At 46.2% G+C, this 18,966-nt stretch overlaps 1 long non-coding RNA gene across 2 annotated transcripts; it reads left to right on the top strand.

The window, feature by feature from the left end:
• Nucleotides 1-10,209: 10,209 nt before the first annotated feature.
• Nucleotides 10,210-11,918, top strand: LOC122232032. 2 transcript variants are annotated; one of them, XR_006209353.1, is made up of 3 exons: nt 10,210-10,481; nt 11,357-11,492; nt 11,736-11,918. It is a non-coding gene; the product is annotated as an uncharacterized LOC122232032 (long non-coding RNA). The 2 variants fall into 2 exon arrangements; XR_006209354.1 differs by having other exon boundaries at nt 11,336-11,492.
• The last annotated feature ends 7,048 nt before the right edge of the window (nt 11,919-18,966 follow it).

The following is an 18,966-nucleotide window of genomic DNA, read 5'->3' as shown; positions in this document are numbered from 1 at the left end:
ATATTGTTTGTATAATTGCAGCCGTTAATAATTTTAGGGTATGTGTAATCTTAGTTCGATACTATCGACACACAATATTTTCAACGTCCTTTAGTGTCATGAATTAATTCCTTCCACTTCTTTGTGCCTGCATATCATTTGACCCCCAACACAGCTCTCTCCCACCCCCATGTCCAGAACCCCTTATGCAACAGCCCTCCTCCTCCCATTGGTGAGCCGACCTTTCCCTTGGCTTCAATAGGGATCTGTTCCTCGAGCCTCAAAAACCTCTGCTCCTTGGGGCGCCCGACTGGCTCAGTCGGTCAAGCTTCAGACTTCGGCTCAGGTCATGACCTCACAGTTCGTGGGTTCGAGCCCCGCATCAGGCTCCATGCTGACAGCTCAGAGCCTGGAACCTGCTTCGGATTCTGTGTCTCCTTCTCTCTCTGCCCCTCCCCGCTTATGCACATGCGCTGCGCTCTCTCTCTTTCAAAAATAAATTAAAAACATGTAAAACAAAAACAAAAACAAAAAAACCCTCTATTCCTCAAGCTCCAGACCCCACACTCTGGTCCTTAGGCAGACACCCCCAGTGAGATCCTCATAGAAACAAGACTTCCTACCCCATATCTATGCCTCTTTCTCTCCACTCCTGGCACCATGGTCCCCTTGGCCACCAAAGGCAGAAACTTGGGAGACACCCCAGCCTCTGTTTCTTTCTTTTTTACTACCAATATTATTAGTCCACAGAAGTCCATTAGTATAGTATCCTGCAGGTGGGTAATTCATCCAGAGGTGGTTTCCTCATTCTCCCTCATGATTCTTCCCCTGGGTCGTTGGTAGAATTACCATGTGCCTGTGCTCCAAGTTAGAAGTCTGAGAATCCTGCTTGACCTCCAGCCTTGTCAATGCCCCAACCTCCCTCATCTCCACGTTCGATAAAATCTGTTTTCCGAACCAGCACTGGACTAGTCCAGCCCAGACCACTGCCAGACCTCTTGACCATTCTCCTCCCATGCAGCTTTCCCTCAAAGCCACCCTCCACACTGGTGCTACTGCCTTCAATCACGCTGCACAGCTCAAAGTGCTTTGAGCAAACCATGTGCCTTCCATGGCATCTCTTAGAGTTGATGTGTCTTTTATACACACCTGGCCACCTGGCTCACCCCTGGGCATCATTTACAGCAGCTCCAATGCCATGCCAACACCCACCCAGCCCTCTCTCTGGCTTAGATGACTGTGTGCATATCTTAGTCATTTCACTTGCTGCATTGAATTATGGTATTTTCTTCACATTCCTCTCTCCCCAGTGGGGCAGCCAGGTACTTTGGGGCAGTTTCTTAATCATTTTCATATCTCATGGCTTGAATCAGTGCTCGGCATATAGTAAACATCAATAAATATTCACTGAGTGAATCGATGAATGAATACGGGGTCTAGTTCAATCCTGGTGCCTTATTAGGGCGAGAAAGACACCTGGAGCTGATCTCTTCTAGCATTTTCAGCTCATCTCTCACACCTCTCCCCTATCTAACCTCCACTGCCAGGGACGGAATGGTCATTCCCTCGTATGTTTTCTCCCTCAGTAATCTCATCCACAACCTTGGCTTTGATTTCCACCTATTCTTGGATGAGTTTCAAAGGCGCATCTCTAGCCAGACTTCTCCTCCGAGCTCCACATCTGTTTAGCCAGCTGCCCACTTGGAGCTCCCTCTGGCACCCACCAGCCAGCCCACCTCACCCCTGAACTGCCCTCTTGCAGGCTCCCCTGCCCAATAAATGGTCCTACCACCTGCTCCTGGGAGCAAGTAGAAACAGGAGTCATTCTAAGCTTCTCTCTCTAAATACCCCTCCCCCATTTCCCAACCGTCAACAACTCTGCAAGAATTCACCTCTCATTTATTCATCCAACAGGTATTTATTAGACACCAATTATGTGCTAGGCTCTCCTCGTGGGAATCAGTAGTGAACAAGACAAGTAAGCCCTCCATATCCTGGAGTTTACAGGAGGGAAAAACAGTCAACAAACAGGACCGTAGCCAGGTAGTAATAAATAGCATCAATACAAAACAATATAGCGACTGGAAGGGAAGGGAAGTGTGGTCACATTGTTTGTTGCCTACCCAATATCCACTCTTCCTTTCTAGTTCCCTAATAAAAAATCTGATTTTATTTGGGCAACAGTGCTCCTGGCCAAAAACCAGCAGCAAAATAAAAAATAAACTTCACCTCCAGCATCCCTCACCACCAAGGTGTTCATGCAACACAATTCTGGCCAAAGAGAGCCAAGAGTTGGTGAGTTGGGGTGTCTGGGAAATGCCTGCTTTCCGTTCCTTCTGCTGCTTCCATCTTCCTTTCTGGAATGTGAAGAGGTTTACACTGGGGCACCCTCAGGTAGTCAGGAGTGCCTGAGGGAATGAAGGTCCTTGCCAAGGGTTGCAGAGAAGAGGGAAGAAGCCTGGACATGCACCCTGTGGGATCCTACAACCACTGCACCCACCCTGGGATGGTGGTCTCCAGCTTCTTGCTTCGTGAGAAAAACATGTACGGACCCTGCTCTGTCGAGTGAATCTGTGACCTATATGGCCTGTATCACCTGCATCCTAGAGGAATCCCAGGTGGACAGGCAGAACAGCTCCTAAGTACCATGAGGCCATCTACGTGCCCCCTCTCCCACACTACCAACAGACCACGGCAGTGGCCTCCTCTCTGGTGAGCCAGTGTCCATGCTGACCCTTTGCAATCTTTCCACCACACCAAAGTCAGAATGCAAATTGGATTCGTCTCTGTGCTTTCTGTAGTTGTTAGCACAAGGACAGAATGCCCTCACGTGGCCGGCGAGGCCCTGCAGGGGCCACCAGCCCTCCATCCCAACCTTGCTCCAATCTCCAGTCTCAACTCCCAGCCTCCTGGCCTCTTCCCGGCCCTCACACCTGCTGTTCCCTGCCCTGGTTTCTCCTTCCCTCTCAACTAGGGCTAGCTCTCTCCTCTCTTCCTTTAAATCTTAGCTCCACTGCCTGTTGCCCTGGTGGGATGAAGTCTGCCTCACAGTCTCTGTACCAGGTGTCACCACCCCCCAAACAGAGACTCTGGACATGGTGTTTGAGTGACTATTTGAGTAACTATGTAATCACTTGAAGAGCATGTTTTGGATCATCGCAAAACAGTGAAGACTGTTTTTGTCTCCTGCTATAATCCCAGAACCCAGTGCAGTGTCCCACCCCCAGAATATTTGTGGTATAAATAGATGAACAGGTACATGGATGCTTTGGTTCTTTCCTGGAGGCTGTTCCTTTTGTCTTTCATTTCTTTCTCCTCTGGGGGATGTACCCCTCATCCTTTACAATTTAGAGATTCAGTATATGGTGTTTCAACAAATTAAATGAGATAGTGTCAGTACATAATCAGTACAGAGGTCTGACAGTAAGCCCTCAAGAAAAATGGACCATCAGTGGTAGCCATTGTCTTGACTTTGAGTCCATTCCTTTTGGGAAGAATTAGGTCTTTTAGCTTTTGTGTTTCTGTAAGTCCAGGTCTCTACACCTATTTGTGGAATGTATATACGTCAAGAAATGTTTACAGAAATACACTATCCTACCCTCCACCAGACTGTGACTACCTCTAAGAAATGGAACCTTATTTCACTTGCTTGGTCTTACATCATCATATCCAGCACATTCAACATACTTCCAAATCACTGGAGTCCATGGATTTTACCAAAAAGAAGATTGCAGCTTAGAAGCGTTGAGTTCTCCCGCAGCTGGGAGAAGTGAGGAAGCCGGGCTCAAACTCCAGAGTGTTGATCCAGACTCTGGTCCTGTCTTAGTATGTTGACACCCCAACATTCCACTTTCTATGACATGTGTATTTTTAAGAAATATAATGACTAACACGTAGAGCAATTCTAGGTATTTATACAAAAATCTCTATCTTTGTAATATCTCCCTGGAAGATAATGAATTCTTCCATCTTTCAGTGAGCCCAATCCTTTGTAATTATATAAAGAATTAAATTACTGGTTTATCTGAAAACATACGTTTCCCCAATGGTATCAATTCTCTAATTAGTCACAATCCTTTTAAAATGATCCTGGCGTGGCGTGTCTAAGAGAAAAGTGGTTGTGGAATTCAAACATATCATGGTTTCTCTCATTTCTGTCGACTTGGTATGAGTACCTCTCACTCAAAAGAAATCCATTTAACAGAAATTCAGAGCTGGGGGAGTGGAGGAGTCCAGCCACCTGGCGGAACAGCCTTCCTTGGCCTGCGGGCGCCATGGAGAGATGTGCTGCCATCTTGAGCCCACCTCCATGTCCCTGCTGCCGGTGCCAGTTTGAACGGCTCACTCCTGTTTCCGAATGAGTTCTGACTAAACGCCATCAACCATATGACAGGGTCTAACAAATATCAGCACTCTGCCAGGTTCAATAAACACCCTTTTCAGGGTAATGGTCCTTAATGAGGACACCAGCCATCAGTTAGGTTGGGAACACACCGTAATTATTACTGGGCAAAGATGTCTGCAGAGAGAACTGCAAGTGTAAGGGTTGGAACGACGTGGGGGAGGGGAGCTCACAAAAAAAAAAAATCGCTCTAAACTTTGTGCTAGGGGGGAGAAAAAAATAACTCAAGTTTTAGGGATTATTTCCAAAACAATGTCAACAATTTATCTGGGGATCTAGGGGTTAAATAGTCACTCATGTAATCCGTGCCAAATTTTATGTATCTATAATTAAGTCAATGAGAGCATCGGAAACTTGCTTGATAGAGCACTTGGCTAAATTGGATCTATTACATGGAGCAAGGAACACCTTCCATCAAAATAATCCTTTAGGGTCTGCCATGAATGTCATGGATGTTTCCATCATAGCAGCTGAGACAGCCTTTGCCCCCAAGGAGCTCAATATATTATGGCTGTGTTTGTGTTTAGCTCATCTCCCCAATTATAAGACCCGAAAGTATTCGACACTACCTTAAAGGTGCAGAAAAATGGTCTATCCGAGCTCAGAGGAGGGCAAGAGTGCTTTTGGATGGGAGGGGTTGGAACGGTTCCTTGGAAGAGGTTACATTTCGGCTCATTTATTCATTTAACGCTAATTTGTTGAGTGTATGCTCTGTTCCAGTTGGCCCTGGAGATTCAGAGGTGGCTGAGACAGGGCCCCCTTCGGACAGTGACAAAGCCAAGTGTGGGATACTTAATAGATAAGTCCTGAAGGGCGGTGAGGATTTTGACAGGTAAGTGAGGGTGGGGGAAGAACACTCTATAAATTGACGGAGGCTAAGTGACTGCCATGAGATCGGCACGGACAGTTAGGAGATTGTCAGTATTGAAAACAGAACGTGGCGTTTATTGAGCACCTACTGTGTACCAAGCACTGCCTCAAACTTTACATATTTTACCTTGCTGATGTTCACACTAGACCTGTGGGGTAGGAACTATTTTCAGCACGATTTTATAGAGGCAAAAATGGAGGCATGCAAATTCACGGGGCTGGTCAGGGGTAGGTGGGGAATTCCTTCCCTGGTCTTTTCTTCTACCTCTACAAGTTGCCTAGAATACAGAGTGTGCATAAGGGAGAAGGGCAGCTGGTCGAGAAGGGTATGTGCTTGGGCCACGGGGGTCCTTGAATGTAGCTCAGGAGACTGTTCCTTCTCACTCTGCATTCTAGTCCAAACAGATGAGTGGTATGTTCAGTAGAAAGACTAATCAGGCAGGACAAGCAATGGAGATGGGCTGGAAAGGGGCATTGGGCATGATATTGATGGGGCCCCAGACTAAGGGCTACAGCTGGCTGGGGAAATTGGAAGGAAGGCATGGGTGTGGGGACCTGGGGAGGGCATTCAAGGACATTATGTCTGAGACATGCCTTTTCCAGGAGATTGAAATGGACCCAAGGGAGAGGTTGTGCCCTCCTCCACCCCCCTTGCCTTCAAATAGGTTGTTTCTAATTCAAGCCTGGATACATACACAAGTGAAAATAAAACCAGAAAACAAAATATGTGCACATTTTTGGGGTGGGGGAGTCAAGAGCTTACATCATGTTGGAGGTCCTCCAGATTACAAATGCAACACAGTTGGGGGGCTCCCAGAACCCTGCTAGGTGCCCACCCAAACGTGAGCCCAGAGGCTTCAGACTTGACGGTGAATCTCCTTCTGACTGTGGACGTGTGCCTGTGGAAGCCTGCGTATTATGGCCCAACGGAGGCTGCCCTTGGTTGAGAGCCTGGACCTTCCTTCCTTCCTGTGGAAGCTGTTGCTAGAAGTATGATTCTTGAACAGAATTCACTACGGTCCACTCCTGATCCTGTATGTGAATCATCCACAGTAAAATATCCGGCTGATTCCCTTCGACTCCTTGTGTGTTCCTGGGCGTCTTTCCAACACCATGTACACTGAGGAGATGGCAACCGATTTTAATATTAATCAAAGCCAAGCATAATTAGGAAAATAAACCTGCTGCAAAAAGTGTCATGTAATATGTTCTAAAGTCTGATGGAAAATATGGACCAGTCCTTTGGATATCAAGTGAAAAGGAGAAACAGGATTGTCACATACAGACTCACAGCCCGGTTTAGACTGTATAAACCTGCCGTGAAAGAAGAATCTTAGTCTGGGCATGAGCCATGAGTCAATATTTGGTGCAGACATAAGGATAATAGTTTACTGTCTATGTTTTTGTAACACAGACATTTTTAATCAGCATGAACTTTAAGAATACAGTTTTCCAAAAGAAAAGAAGAATGCTGGTGATCAGTTACTGCAACATTACAATTTGGGGTGACTACATTGTACAGAAAATAGTTATAGGAGATGTCTCACTGTGACAATTTTCTGTGCCAAATTGGCAATGGCCATCTAGTCAAAGGTAAGGAAGAGAGAGGTCCCTCTCCATCCATGTGCTAATTTGACATTGAAGTCAGCACATTTCCTGGGAATGTGTGTTCCCTGTTACTGAGAACAGGGAACACTGCCTTCTAAGAGAGTCTTTGCAAGGTGCCTCACAAGAATTTTCTTCTTGACAGGATGTTCCCACTGATTTTATCAATGATGCTATGAAATCTTTAACATACCATTTTTTTAGAAATAAGCTGTATCTTGGGCACTTGGGTGGCTCAGTCAGTTAAGCGTCCAGCTTTGTCTCAGGTCATGATCTCACGGTTTGTGAGTTCGAGCCCCGCGTCGGGCCCTGTGCTGACAGTTCAGAGCCTGGAGCCTGCTTCGGATTCTGTGTCTCCTGTCTCTCTGCCCCTCCCCTGCTTGTGCTCTCTCTCTCTCTCTTCCTCTCAAAAACAAATAAACATTAACAAAATTTTAATAAGTTGTTTCTTACTGAAGATGTATCAATTGTTAACTTTTTCTTGTACTTGGGATTCTGCAGATGATTTTAATCATAGTAATATTGGGAGATTAATCCTCTTTCATTCTTGCACAGGAAGAATTCTCCTATTGGGTAAACATTGCTATTTCCCTTAATTATTTTTGACGTCACACTGATAACTATTATTTTTCCCTACATTAAAGAGCAAAACGAGTTTCTACAAAAAAGAAAAGAATTGCATCAATGTAAACAGAGATAATATGTGCACTATTGTGCTCTAAGCTGCTAGAGGAATCAGACTGAGAAGGAAAATGTTTAAGTAATTTAAGGAGAAAAAAAGGTTTAATTATCAAGTTTTCTAAAAGAGATGATGATGTGCTCAGTATGGCACCTAAAAGACGGAGATTGATTTCTTTCTGAAGCAGATATCCAGAACTAAACATCAGGAGCAATTAAAAAATGGTGGTCTTTTGTAAATTACTCCCAGAAGAAATCTTGGAAATCTTTCATTTTACTCATTTCGGTCCAGTGAACCATAAAGCCATTATGAAGGAACAAAAATACTAGGGAGAAAATTGAAATACAACAGTAATTAACAATATGAATATATCAAAATAAAAATGAATTGGAAAGATAATGGTCATCACATATGCAACATAAAATGAAAACATTAAAATCTTCCCCAAATCAAATCTAAAACTAAAAGACACTCAAGGCAAACATAGATCAAACCGGGCGCTGTTTTCCAAGATTGTAACCGAAAGACTATTTATAGCAACTCTCAAAATGCACAGTGAAGGTGTCTTCAAAGGTTTGCTTTCCTTATTTTGTAAAACGACTCCTAGTTTTTCTAGAGTGCCAAAACGAGTGCATGGTGCATTTTCTATTTACTTTGGAATCATAGTTAATAACCCCCATCTTAGATTTTCACTTTCACTTCCATATGCTAAATGCCAACAAAGAATAATAGAGGAAAATCGCAGGAAAAGTGCTGCTATCACAAACACAGATTTCCCTGTGGGTTCTCTAACACTTTACAGACAAATGTTAAAGATTTATTGCACATGAACATCAAACATGGTTTTACTACAGTTCTCATTTGGATCAAATTGACACATTTTACATTCATTTTAGCCTAATGAGATTCTTTCGCTACACATTATATTCTGAGTGACCCCGTACATTAAATTTGTGGCATGGAACAAACCCATTGATATAACAAAGCCCCATTCTTACTGGTTTCTTAATTTACAAAAGAGAGAAAACAGTTTAGCAAAATCATAAATCTTGAACAAATGAATGTATTAATCGGTACTCAACAGAGAATACAAACACTATGTAGATAGGTTGTGTTATGCATGAGGCTCATTTGCAGCATTGATAGCTAAACTCTCCTAGACTTGGATTATAATCTGAATATTCAACAGTTCAGGCGTATTTCATAATTCAAATCGAGGGACTTAGCAAAGACAAGTTACAATCTTAACAAGGTCGGAAAATTCGATTTGCAATTCATTTTTAAATCATTGCTAACGGGCTGCTACGATTCAATATTTACCTTGGTGCACAATTACTTATTTTTTTAAAAATCGGGGCTGTAAAATATTGTGTCTCAATCCTCACGGTAAGGACTTGGAGGGAAGTTCGTTTTGCTGTGGCAGCTGTGGTGCCTTTCCTCAAAGAGGGAGGAGGAGGTGACCTTGAAAAGAGGTGAAAGGAAACTAGGAAATGTTAATTAAAATTATTAGCGCTGTTTGAGGTGCTTATCTTGTTTACTGCTAAGGTGTTGCTCCCTTCTGCGTAATTAGGGGTAATTTTACTTACTTTCAAGTCTGTAATTTTAAATATCACAAAGTTTTATCTTCCAGCATGAAGTAATTCATTATTGGTTTATATGTAACTGCTTGATGTTTTAATCAATATACGCAAGTCCGCGATGATTTATCTGGGGCTTTTGGATATCTTGGAGAGTGGCAGATTGCGCGTGGTACATGAACTGAAATCTTTTTGTTGTTGTTGTTGGAGTTTTCATGTCGTTCTGCATTTTTGATGTGGGGAGAGATTTTTTACTTGATCTGTCTTTTTGCAGTTCTTTCAATCCAAGATTTCACAGTCCAGCAATATTGGTAAAATAAACTTCTCTAAATCTACTCTATCTGGGAACGAAAACTCTCCTGTCACGAAATCCACACCCACAAAAAGAAACACAGAAAATATTTTTACACCCTACAAGAAATAAACATCTTCCAAGTTACTGATGTGTTTTAATCTAAGTAGTCCAGTTAGCTGTTGTTTAAAATGTGCAGCGGCAGCCAAATTTCATATTAAAATTAATTATTGAAGGTTTCAATGTTCAGGAAGTGCTCAGATGACATGACATAATGGAGACTTTTATGCATAATTATGACACTTTAAGAATAAATCTTTCTAAAATTTTCTGCAAAATCTTCCATTTTTGACGAGTTGTTATCAGTGGAAAGTAGAGAAATGTCTAAGCTTGATTTTTTTTTTTTCATGTATAGTATACTGTGAATTTTTTTTCTCTTGGGTGAACTGGGAAAACACTATGGAGGCTAATTTTTTTGTTTTGTAAAATAGAGATTTGGTTATGACACAAGACTGTAACATGACTCTAATCAAACTATAAAAGAAAATGTCCAGTGTTAATATCAAAGAGCATCTTCAATTGATGATTATTTTTTTAGCTCAGTGATTCGCCTGACGAGGTGAATGGAAACCATCCTTAAAAATAGTAACTGGCATTTTGAAGATGTGTGACTGGATATCATCCCACTTCTATTTAGAATAGCATGATAGTGGAATTCAAAACTGAACATTCTAGAACAGGTGAGAGTTTATCATTCGCTGATTCTACAGGGAATCAAGCTCTTACTTCTCCAGGATAAACAAAGACTGAAACTAGTTCACATGCCCTCAGCCAGAGCCTGGTTTTGTGGATGATTCCCCAAGGATGCTGAAGAGTCCCTTGTGGCTCAGTAGAGTTAACGGCCCTCCCGGAGAACTTCCTGAACCTCGCAAAAACCCTGTCCTCGATTAAGATCCCCAACACGGTGTGCTCATCCTGCTTGCTCAGTAATTAGTAGGCTCTGAACAACCCCATCAGCACCATGAGAGAAGCCCTTTGCAAGGTGCTAACGAAGCAACCACAGTTACTTAACTGAAGGTACTCGCGAAGCCGGGCAGCAGGGACAGGGTGGCCTGGGGCTTGTGCATCCCCAGGTGGGGCCCATCTCCTGCCCTCCTTAGCTCTCCTTCCTCCCACATTGTCTTCTTGATGCTGCCAGTCCTGAGTCTGTCTCAGGCTCAACCACAGTGGCTTCCTGTGTGGACCCCAGCTGCTGTCCCCCCTCTGCCCACTCTCCATTGGCGGTACAGATCCAGGATTTGCCTGGATCAATCCATGGTTCCCATCATACTGGAGGAAGAGCAAACACCTCCCAGCCCAGCCCTCCCATCTCCACAGCCCACAGCCCCATCTTCCTGGTCTTCCTCCCGTTTATCAAAAGGCCAAGTTGTCCCCACTACCCCTGTCCCCCGGCCCACAGAGCACCAGACTCCACTAGACGTTCAGGTGCACAGGGGGGTGCTTCCTGCACAGTCGGAGCGCAGCTGTGGCAACTGGTCTATAGCCTGTTCCTGGCTTGATGGCCACGTCCACACTCAGGTCCTGCACGCTCTTTTTTGATCCACTTTTCCCGTTGCTGTGTGCCTCTGGGCTTTCCCCGCCCCTCCAGTCCAGTCCTCCCCACGGAAGGCCTGGTCTGCCATGTTCTCCACTCCATCCCTGACACCTGGAAGGGCAGGTAGGAGGAACCCATGGTTTGCAGGATGTGATGCCACAGCTCGGCACAGGTGAGGCGCCTGTGCACGCCCCCGCCCCCCCAGCCCAGGCAGTGGAGCCGGAGTCCTGGCCAGCTCGGACCATGCCTTCTTAAGTCACCTTTCTTCCCGATCCCAAAGTCCATTCCCCTGGGTGCCTGTGGGGGCCCGCAAGGCCGGTGTGTCTCCGCTCTTCAGCAGCCTCTCGGCCTTCCTCAGTAATCCCATCTGAAGACTTCAGAGGTACCTGTGCCAAACCACGGAGCCCGAATTGGCTGTGAGAGCCACGTTGCACAAGGCAGGCACCAGCACTTGGCTCTCCTGGTGGGTGAGCCCCCAGGGGACTTCACCAGTGGTAAGAATCAGGCTGGGCTGCACAGAACTGAAGCCTTCGGCCCCATGTGGGGTAGATGAGGGCAGGGAGGCAGACAAGGGCTTTGAATAATTTGCACAGTAGTGGGGAGGCTTGGTGCCACTGCCTCAGAGGTTTCCTTGGCTTCACGGACTGGTGGCTGTCAAGGCTCAGTCCCAGCCATGACCCAGGCATGACTCTAGCACCAATGAGCTCAGGCCAACCAACCACTGTGTCTTCCTGTAGGCCTGTCCGTGCACCATGCAACTCCACCTAATGCATGGCTGGGTTTTGTGGCTCCTGCTCAGACATGAGAAGCCGCCGTTCACGCCCCGCTGAAAGAAGGCTGTGCTGTTATGCCAGGTAACGTCAGGTTCTAATGTGAGCCAACTTTTTCTGCGACTAGCGGTTGCTTCCCCACCACCCAACACTGTCCTTGGAAAAAAGTTAATTGTAAGAAAACTTTTGACAACCCCGTGATTGTGTTCTGTGAGTAAATTGACAATTTGGAATTGACCAAGGCAGGAATTCTGAAGACTCAGCCTCTGCTGGTCATAATAATATTGAGACTCACTCAGAGTGATGGGAACAATCATAGTCACAAAAGTGCTAAGACCTTACCCCCATTTTATAGATGAGCAAACAGGCTTCGGGAGGTCAAGGAACTTGCTCCCGGCCACACGACTGGAAGGGTCCAACCTGGGACCAGAAGCTTCCTCTGTGTGACTCATTCCTGCCCTCATGCACAACTGCCATTTTGTCCATGTAAGGCACATCAGGCAATACCAAAGGAAATGTTCTTTCGTTAAAACCACTTAGGTTCTGGGAGCACTTTTCATTCTTCTAGTTTTCTAAGCCTCCTGTAGACGGAACACTTGTCAATGTGATGGCAATGGATTGGACACGAGAAAGGCTGGCTGGCTTAAAACCAAGTCCATCTTTGAATCCGTGGTATGTTTGCTCAGAGCTAAAGGCCAAGGGGATTTATATGGTTGTTGGAAGTATTTTCCCTGAGGAGTTAAAAAATATTCTGCAATAGCTGATTTTTAATAAACTCTGAGATTGATCTTCTTCCAACTTGCTCCCTGCTTATCTAACTGGTTCACTGTTAATAGTCCCCGAGGACTCAAGGAAGGTTGAAGAGGAATGAGTGGTGGAGGAGACAGAGGGGAGTTTCAGAGGGAGGCCGTGATGACCCGGACCTTATGCCACTACGAACATTTGGAGAAGTAACACTTTCTGACCCAGACTTGCTCAACTTCCCCTTCTCCTCCACCCCTGATTCCTCCACCACCACGATATCCATCAAGAACAAAACAGAAGCATCTTTCATCATCAAGAAAACTGGCTTTCTCCTCTCACCACTGGTGAACTCTGTCAGCCAGAAATTTCAAGAGTGATGGTGGCATTCTAGATGACCGCCTTCCATCCAGGGTATAGCACTCAGTGGACGCCTCAGAGGCATCTTTGTGTGCGAAGAACAAGGCCCTTGGAAGGAGATTAAAAGAAGTTGTGAATGTTGGATCTGGAAAGGAGCCTTGGCATCGTCCATGGACAATCTTCTTGCTCCTCAGATGGAAAACAGAGTAGGGACTTATCCAGGGTCATAGGCCAAGATTCTGTTCCCTTTAAAAATAGACACTGATTCTTTTCCTAAGACATCTCATTGACCCATAGTTTTGAACACACTCTCTACTCCAGAGGCTCCCATGCATGTAGACCCCACCCCACTCCTCCGCTGAGCACTGGACTCTTAGGTCTACCTGCCAGCCCCACCTTTCCCAAACACAACGCTTGACTCTTGCCTCCCTGCCTATAAAAACAGTTCTCTCTCACCCTCCCCCACCGAGTAAATGCGCCATCACGTATTGCATTGTTCAGGCTTAAAACCCAGAAGGCATCCTAGTTTTGTCCCATAATTTCCACTGCAAGACCCAGCCAGTACTGTGCTGTCTCTACCCGCATTTCTATCTCTGCCACCATCAGCCTGATTCAATCACCCCATTTTCTTCAGGACTTCCAGAGGATCCTTGGGGACACTCTCTCCTTTCACTCCTGAGCCCTGATTGCTCATCCTGCATACACCCGGCATCCCAGAGTGACCTCTCCCTAGTGTAAAGCATATCACAGAAGCTCCTGCCTGACACCCTCCCTGGGTCCCATGGGACTCCTCCCCATCCCCCCTTGACCTCCTCTGGAGCTACATCTCAGGGTTCAGTATGCTCTGTCTCAGTGACCTCCTCTTTGTCCTTCACACACAAGTATTTTTTTTTTCTTATCAACTCAAAGCATTCAGTTGTCATTTCTTAGATGTTTCTTTTGCTCACAGAATTCCTCTCCAGACCTCACCAGGGCTGGTCCTCTCCATATTCTTGGTGTCTCATACCTAGGGCACTTCCTCAGAGGGGGCCTCCCTCACCATATTCTCTAACAGCATGCCTTTAGCCACGTGCCCTCTGCTTTTTTTCTTACCAAGATCTTTTCAGAAACCAATGTCCCTGGATATAAGAGCCATCAAATTTACAAGAAGAAGTCAAGGCTCTTGATTCCTTCACTGCACTATCACCAGCCTGGTCTTAGGCCAGGCTCAACAAATGGGCGTGAAATCAATATTAAAAACAGTAAGACACCCAACGATGTGACTGTACTTCATGCCGTGGAATTGTACCCTTAGCAATGGTTGAAGGACTAAATTTTGTGTTATGTATCCCTTGCCACATTTTTTTAAAGAATTAAATATATATATATATATATATATATATATATATATATATATATATTAGAACGTATCTGATTTATTCCCAGTGGCCTGCCCTCTGAGAAAGGCTGGGAAACTCAGTGGCGGAAGGAGAAGTGGAGCCATGGAGAGGGCCCGGGCGACATACTGGTGGAACCTGACACAAGAGCTTGAGTATCTGTTGCTAAGGCAATGGCGAATTAACACATCTCTACAGCTGCGTTGTATCCTAAACAATAAAATATTTCCGACAGGAAAAGGCACACAAACAGTAAAACAGTCTGTGTGTTATAGGTGCACGTGTTCCGTGCAGTCCTTCCAGCTTACCTTTCAGACCATTCCCATATCACCGAAGAATTTATAGTTCGTTGGCCCAGAAGTGACTGAGACAACACGCGACAGTAGCCTCACGTTCAGGCAGCAGCCCGTGGGCGCGTTGCCCTCTACCTCCTCATGTTCTGCATCTCAGCAGAGCTGGAGAACGTGAATGTCCCGCAAAAGTAATAAGGGCTGCACAGCCCGTAGCGGGGACCGAGGGCCGCACAGAACTGACTCGTGCCCGTGACCCTGTGTCTGGGACTCCCCCAGCATCGCCCGGCCCCCAAGTTCCGATAGGAATCTTTGAAATAGAGGAGGGTGGGGGGAGAAATCGAGAGCTTTTATGTTACTTTCCATTCATTTTTCACATGCTTAAAACATTTCGGGAGCTGTATACACTGTACTTTCCAGGGAGTTCTGCAGGCTCCCAGTGGGTACGAGATTAGAACCAGCAGCCGGTCCCTGTCCTAAGTGGCAAAGAGAAAACCTTCTGAAGGAAAATTTTCGTGTTCACAGCAGTTTTCCCCTTTAGAAACACTGGAATGCAGACTTAAAAGAGCAAACCAGAGATAAGCAGTCACAGGTGATACGGAAACCTGGAAAATTCACGAATTCCCTAAGAACCACATTTGAGTCCTTCCCCTCCAGCTACCTCCGTGCGCCTTTGGAGACCAACAGCTCCCTGAATTTGGAGCCTCCCGTCAGGAAAGATTCTTTCCGAATTAGATTAAAATTGGGACATCTATTTAGATGTCTGGGAGAAATGTCTTAGGAATAAAACCCTGTTTCAGTCATGTTGGAGCTCAGAATATTGTTGTGCCTGGTACTACATATGCCTGAAAATGGCTCATATTTTCAGAAACTGCTGAAAACCTCTAAAAAAAAGTCGACTTTGATGTGAATATGAAATCACAGCTCAGTGTGTACTTGTGATAAAAGAATTGTCTTTCCCTTAAGCTGGTTTCTGAAATAATTGTTTAAATTTTTGTGATAACTTTTCCTTTCTTTTTTCTTTTTCTTGTAACTGATTTTTTTTTTTTTTTTTTTTTTTTTTTTTTTTTTTTTTTTTTTTTTTTTTTTTTTTTTAGTTCTAAGGTGGGTATTCAAGGCTCTGACGTTTTCTGCAGGTTCTTTGTCTTTGCACTATTTGAGGGAAGCATAGCTGGGTGTTTTTCTCCCCAGCCTGTGAAATACTAGTTGAAATGCCACGACTTTTGTATGCAAATACGAAGCGATAACTGATTGTTTTCGTATAGCTTCTTAGAGATGGGGTAGTACAGTTCCCTCCCTGCCCAGCCTTGAAAAGACCTTGCTAATGAAGGGGCTTTTCATTTAGGAAAAAGAGATTGCTGCCCAAGGGAAGGGAAGGGTTAAGAGCACAGGGCAGAGCGCTCATTTACGGCGTATTTTCACGGGCTGAAACCCTCACACGATCTGTGACATTTGGCCACAATGGAGGGAATTTGGAGAGCGAGTGAGGTCAGGTGGGCGTCTTGGGAGAAAAACACAGAGAAATACTATAAAATATGTGCAGTTAAGCGGAAAAATCAGCATCTGCCAGCTTTTTGTTTTCTTTCTTGTTTTTTGGATTCACAGGAAATCGTGTGTGTGCACACGTGTGTGTGAGTGTGTGTGTGTGTGTGCGTGCGCACGTGTGTGTGTGTGTGTGTGTGTGTGTGTGACTTCAGTTCTGGAAATGGGAAAGAAGGCAGAAAAGGAGCAGGGCCCCTCAGGAGAGTTGAGGGAACAGACCGATTAAAGCAAGCCTTCCTTCGAATGTGCAAAGTCTACACAAGCTGTAACCCCAAGGCAGAAGGTTTTGTGCTTTCTGCCTTTCTCCCTTCTAGTGTGCCAGTTAAAGAACAGACCAGCCTTGGCTGGGTCGATGCCATCAGGGAACGTGCACACAAGCCTTAGATTCAGGCAGAGCTCCGTGATCGGGGGGCGCAGAAACTGCACGGGGTTCCCCCAGGAAGCCCTCCCCTTTGGGGACTGCGTGGAGGGACAGTATGTAAGCACATAACCCCTGATATGGGGCATCTCTTCCTTGTTTTTTGGTCTTTGTTTTCTTACTAACATCACGATGTTCGAGCTACTCCAGTGTTGACTGTGGACACCGTGGCATTCAGCCTGCATGGAGGCTGGTTTCTGCTCCATTCCATTTGGAGGCTGGGTTCCCTGGAAGGCCATGCTGGGACGCACCTGGGAGGTGGCACATTTGTTAGGGATCGACCTCTCTGGAAGGAGGAGGAGAAGCACTTCTGGAAAGAAGGCGGAGTGAATTGCAATTCACCAGACACTACGGGCCAATGAGGAAACCAAGCTTGAAGTTTTGCCTCTTCCCCCATCAGCTGTTAAAGGATTGATTGCTCATGGACCACAGGCGTGGGCCACGGGAGGCCACTGGGACAGCAGTAGTGGTTGGCCCTGGTGGGGGCTACCTGCCCGTGGGCCTGTGGGCCTGCTCCCTCCTCACCCACAACTCCGGCCTGCAGGGCAGTACTGACACCCCTCTCACCAACCCATCCCTGTGGCCTTGGAGAGCCACAGCCTTATAGCTTGAAACGTTTTACAATTTGCATTTCAACAGAATGGGTCTGCTTCCACAAGGTCGGAAAGAAGCAGGAAGTGGGGATCAGGAGTTTTCTGGTTGGTTCCGCTCAGCACCACTCTCAGTGCTGGGGTGTCCTTGGGTTGAGGAGAGCCTGGTGGGGTGGGTTCCCTCTGTCTTGACCAGAAGTGCCTTGGACTATGTATTAGGTCCACTAGGGCCACCATGATGAATCCCACAGACAATGTGTTAACAACAGACATTTATTTTCTCACGATTTTGGAGGTTAGAAGCCCAAGATTAACATGTCAACAGGGTGGATTCCTTCCACATCTTATCTCCTTGGCATGTAGACTGTCACCTTTTCCCTGGGCATGTCTGTGTCCAAATCTCTTCTTTAAAAAAAAATGTTTACTTATTTAGAGAGTGAGCAAGTGAGAGGGAAGAGGCAGAGAGAGAGGAAGAGAGAGACCAAGGAGGCTCCACACTCAGCGCAGAGCCCAACTTGAGGCTGGATTCCATGACAGTGAGATCATGACCTGAGCTGAAATCAAGAGCTAGACACTTAACCGACTGAGCCACCCAGGTGCCACACAATCTCCTCTTCTTGTAAGGACACCCACCATATTGGATTAGGTCCCCCCCCAATCACCTCATTTTACCTTAGTTACCTCTTTAGAAACTCTGTCTCCAAATGCAGTGGCCCTCTGGGCATTAGGACGTCCACCCACAAATTTTATACAGGAGACAATTCATTCCATGAGGGCTCAGAAGCTCCTTCAAGTGTCTACTGATTTCTTTTCTGTCTCCTCTTCAGAGCCTTGTATCTGGGAATGCTCTCCTCTCTGCCTCCAATCTCTACTTCCTTTTTCTCATTGTGACCATTGGATCCTGTGGCCTGCCTCCTGCCCCACACTGAGCCACACGTGGAAGCCACGTTCGTGGCCACTTTCAGATCTGAACACACATTAACGGCCATATTAGTAATGCAGCAAGTGCGTAGGAGAGGTGAGCAGGGGTAGAAAACTACCAGGTATGGGTGGAAGGAAGGGTGCCCCAGTGGCAGAACTAGAAATAACGGGCAGATCTTGGCTTAGGGTAGAGAAGAGGATGGTCAGCATGTTAATGACCTGGCAGCATAGTTAATGGGCACTTAGGAAGCAGGGTTCACTCTGCCATGGAGGAGCTTCAGCAGGCCCTGGATGACGGCTTTGCCCCGGGAGGAAATTTTTAATTGGGAGAGAAGCTGAGGAGGAGGGTTAGCTGGCACCTCTCGGCCCCACGGCGATCCACAGTCCCCTGCCTTGGTCTCCCCCACGACCCCTGCCCTCATCCTGGCCCCTACTCTTGCACAGCCGAGCTCCCTCTTCACTCACCTTCTGGTCCACACCAAACCTGTATCTCATGCACAGAAATCACTCATTGCCTCCTCAGACAGGGGGATCCCTGGCACTGCTCCATTTTCCCTGGGGTACAGGACAAAGTCTGAGGGTGGGGTGGGGTGCAGGGGTCTCTGCTAACTCCCACACCGAGCTTTCTCGTTCCATCCCCTGCTCTGGGCTCGACCACCTTCTCCATGAACTTTTGAGACAACTTCCTAATTTCTCGCTCCATCTTGAGTTTCTTATCCATTACCGGTCACGGACACTCCTGATTAATCTCTGACATTTTAATTGAAAAATGAGTGTGCGCACATGCTAAGAAGTCAAGCCACACCCAAGAGCCTGGTACCCCAGCCCTCTCCTCTGGCAGCCGCTGGTTCTGCGCTCTGTCCCTTCCACACCCTTGTCCTCATTCCCCGCTTCAACCCTTCCTGCTGCACGGAGGCCCGGGAGGACCCCTGGCCCAGCAGAGGGTGGCATTCAGCTGTC

The sequence above is a fragment of the Panthera tigris genome, chromosome D2 (assembly GCF_018350195.1).
Source record: "Panthera tigris isolate Pti1 chromosome D2, P.tigris_Pti1_mat1.1, whole genome shotgun sequence".
In the NCBI taxonomy this organism is placed as follows: Eukaryota; Metazoa; Chordata; class Mammalia; order Carnivora; family Felidae; genus Panthera; species Panthera tigris.
This window is presented reverse-complemented; position numbering and strand designations above follow the sequence as displayed.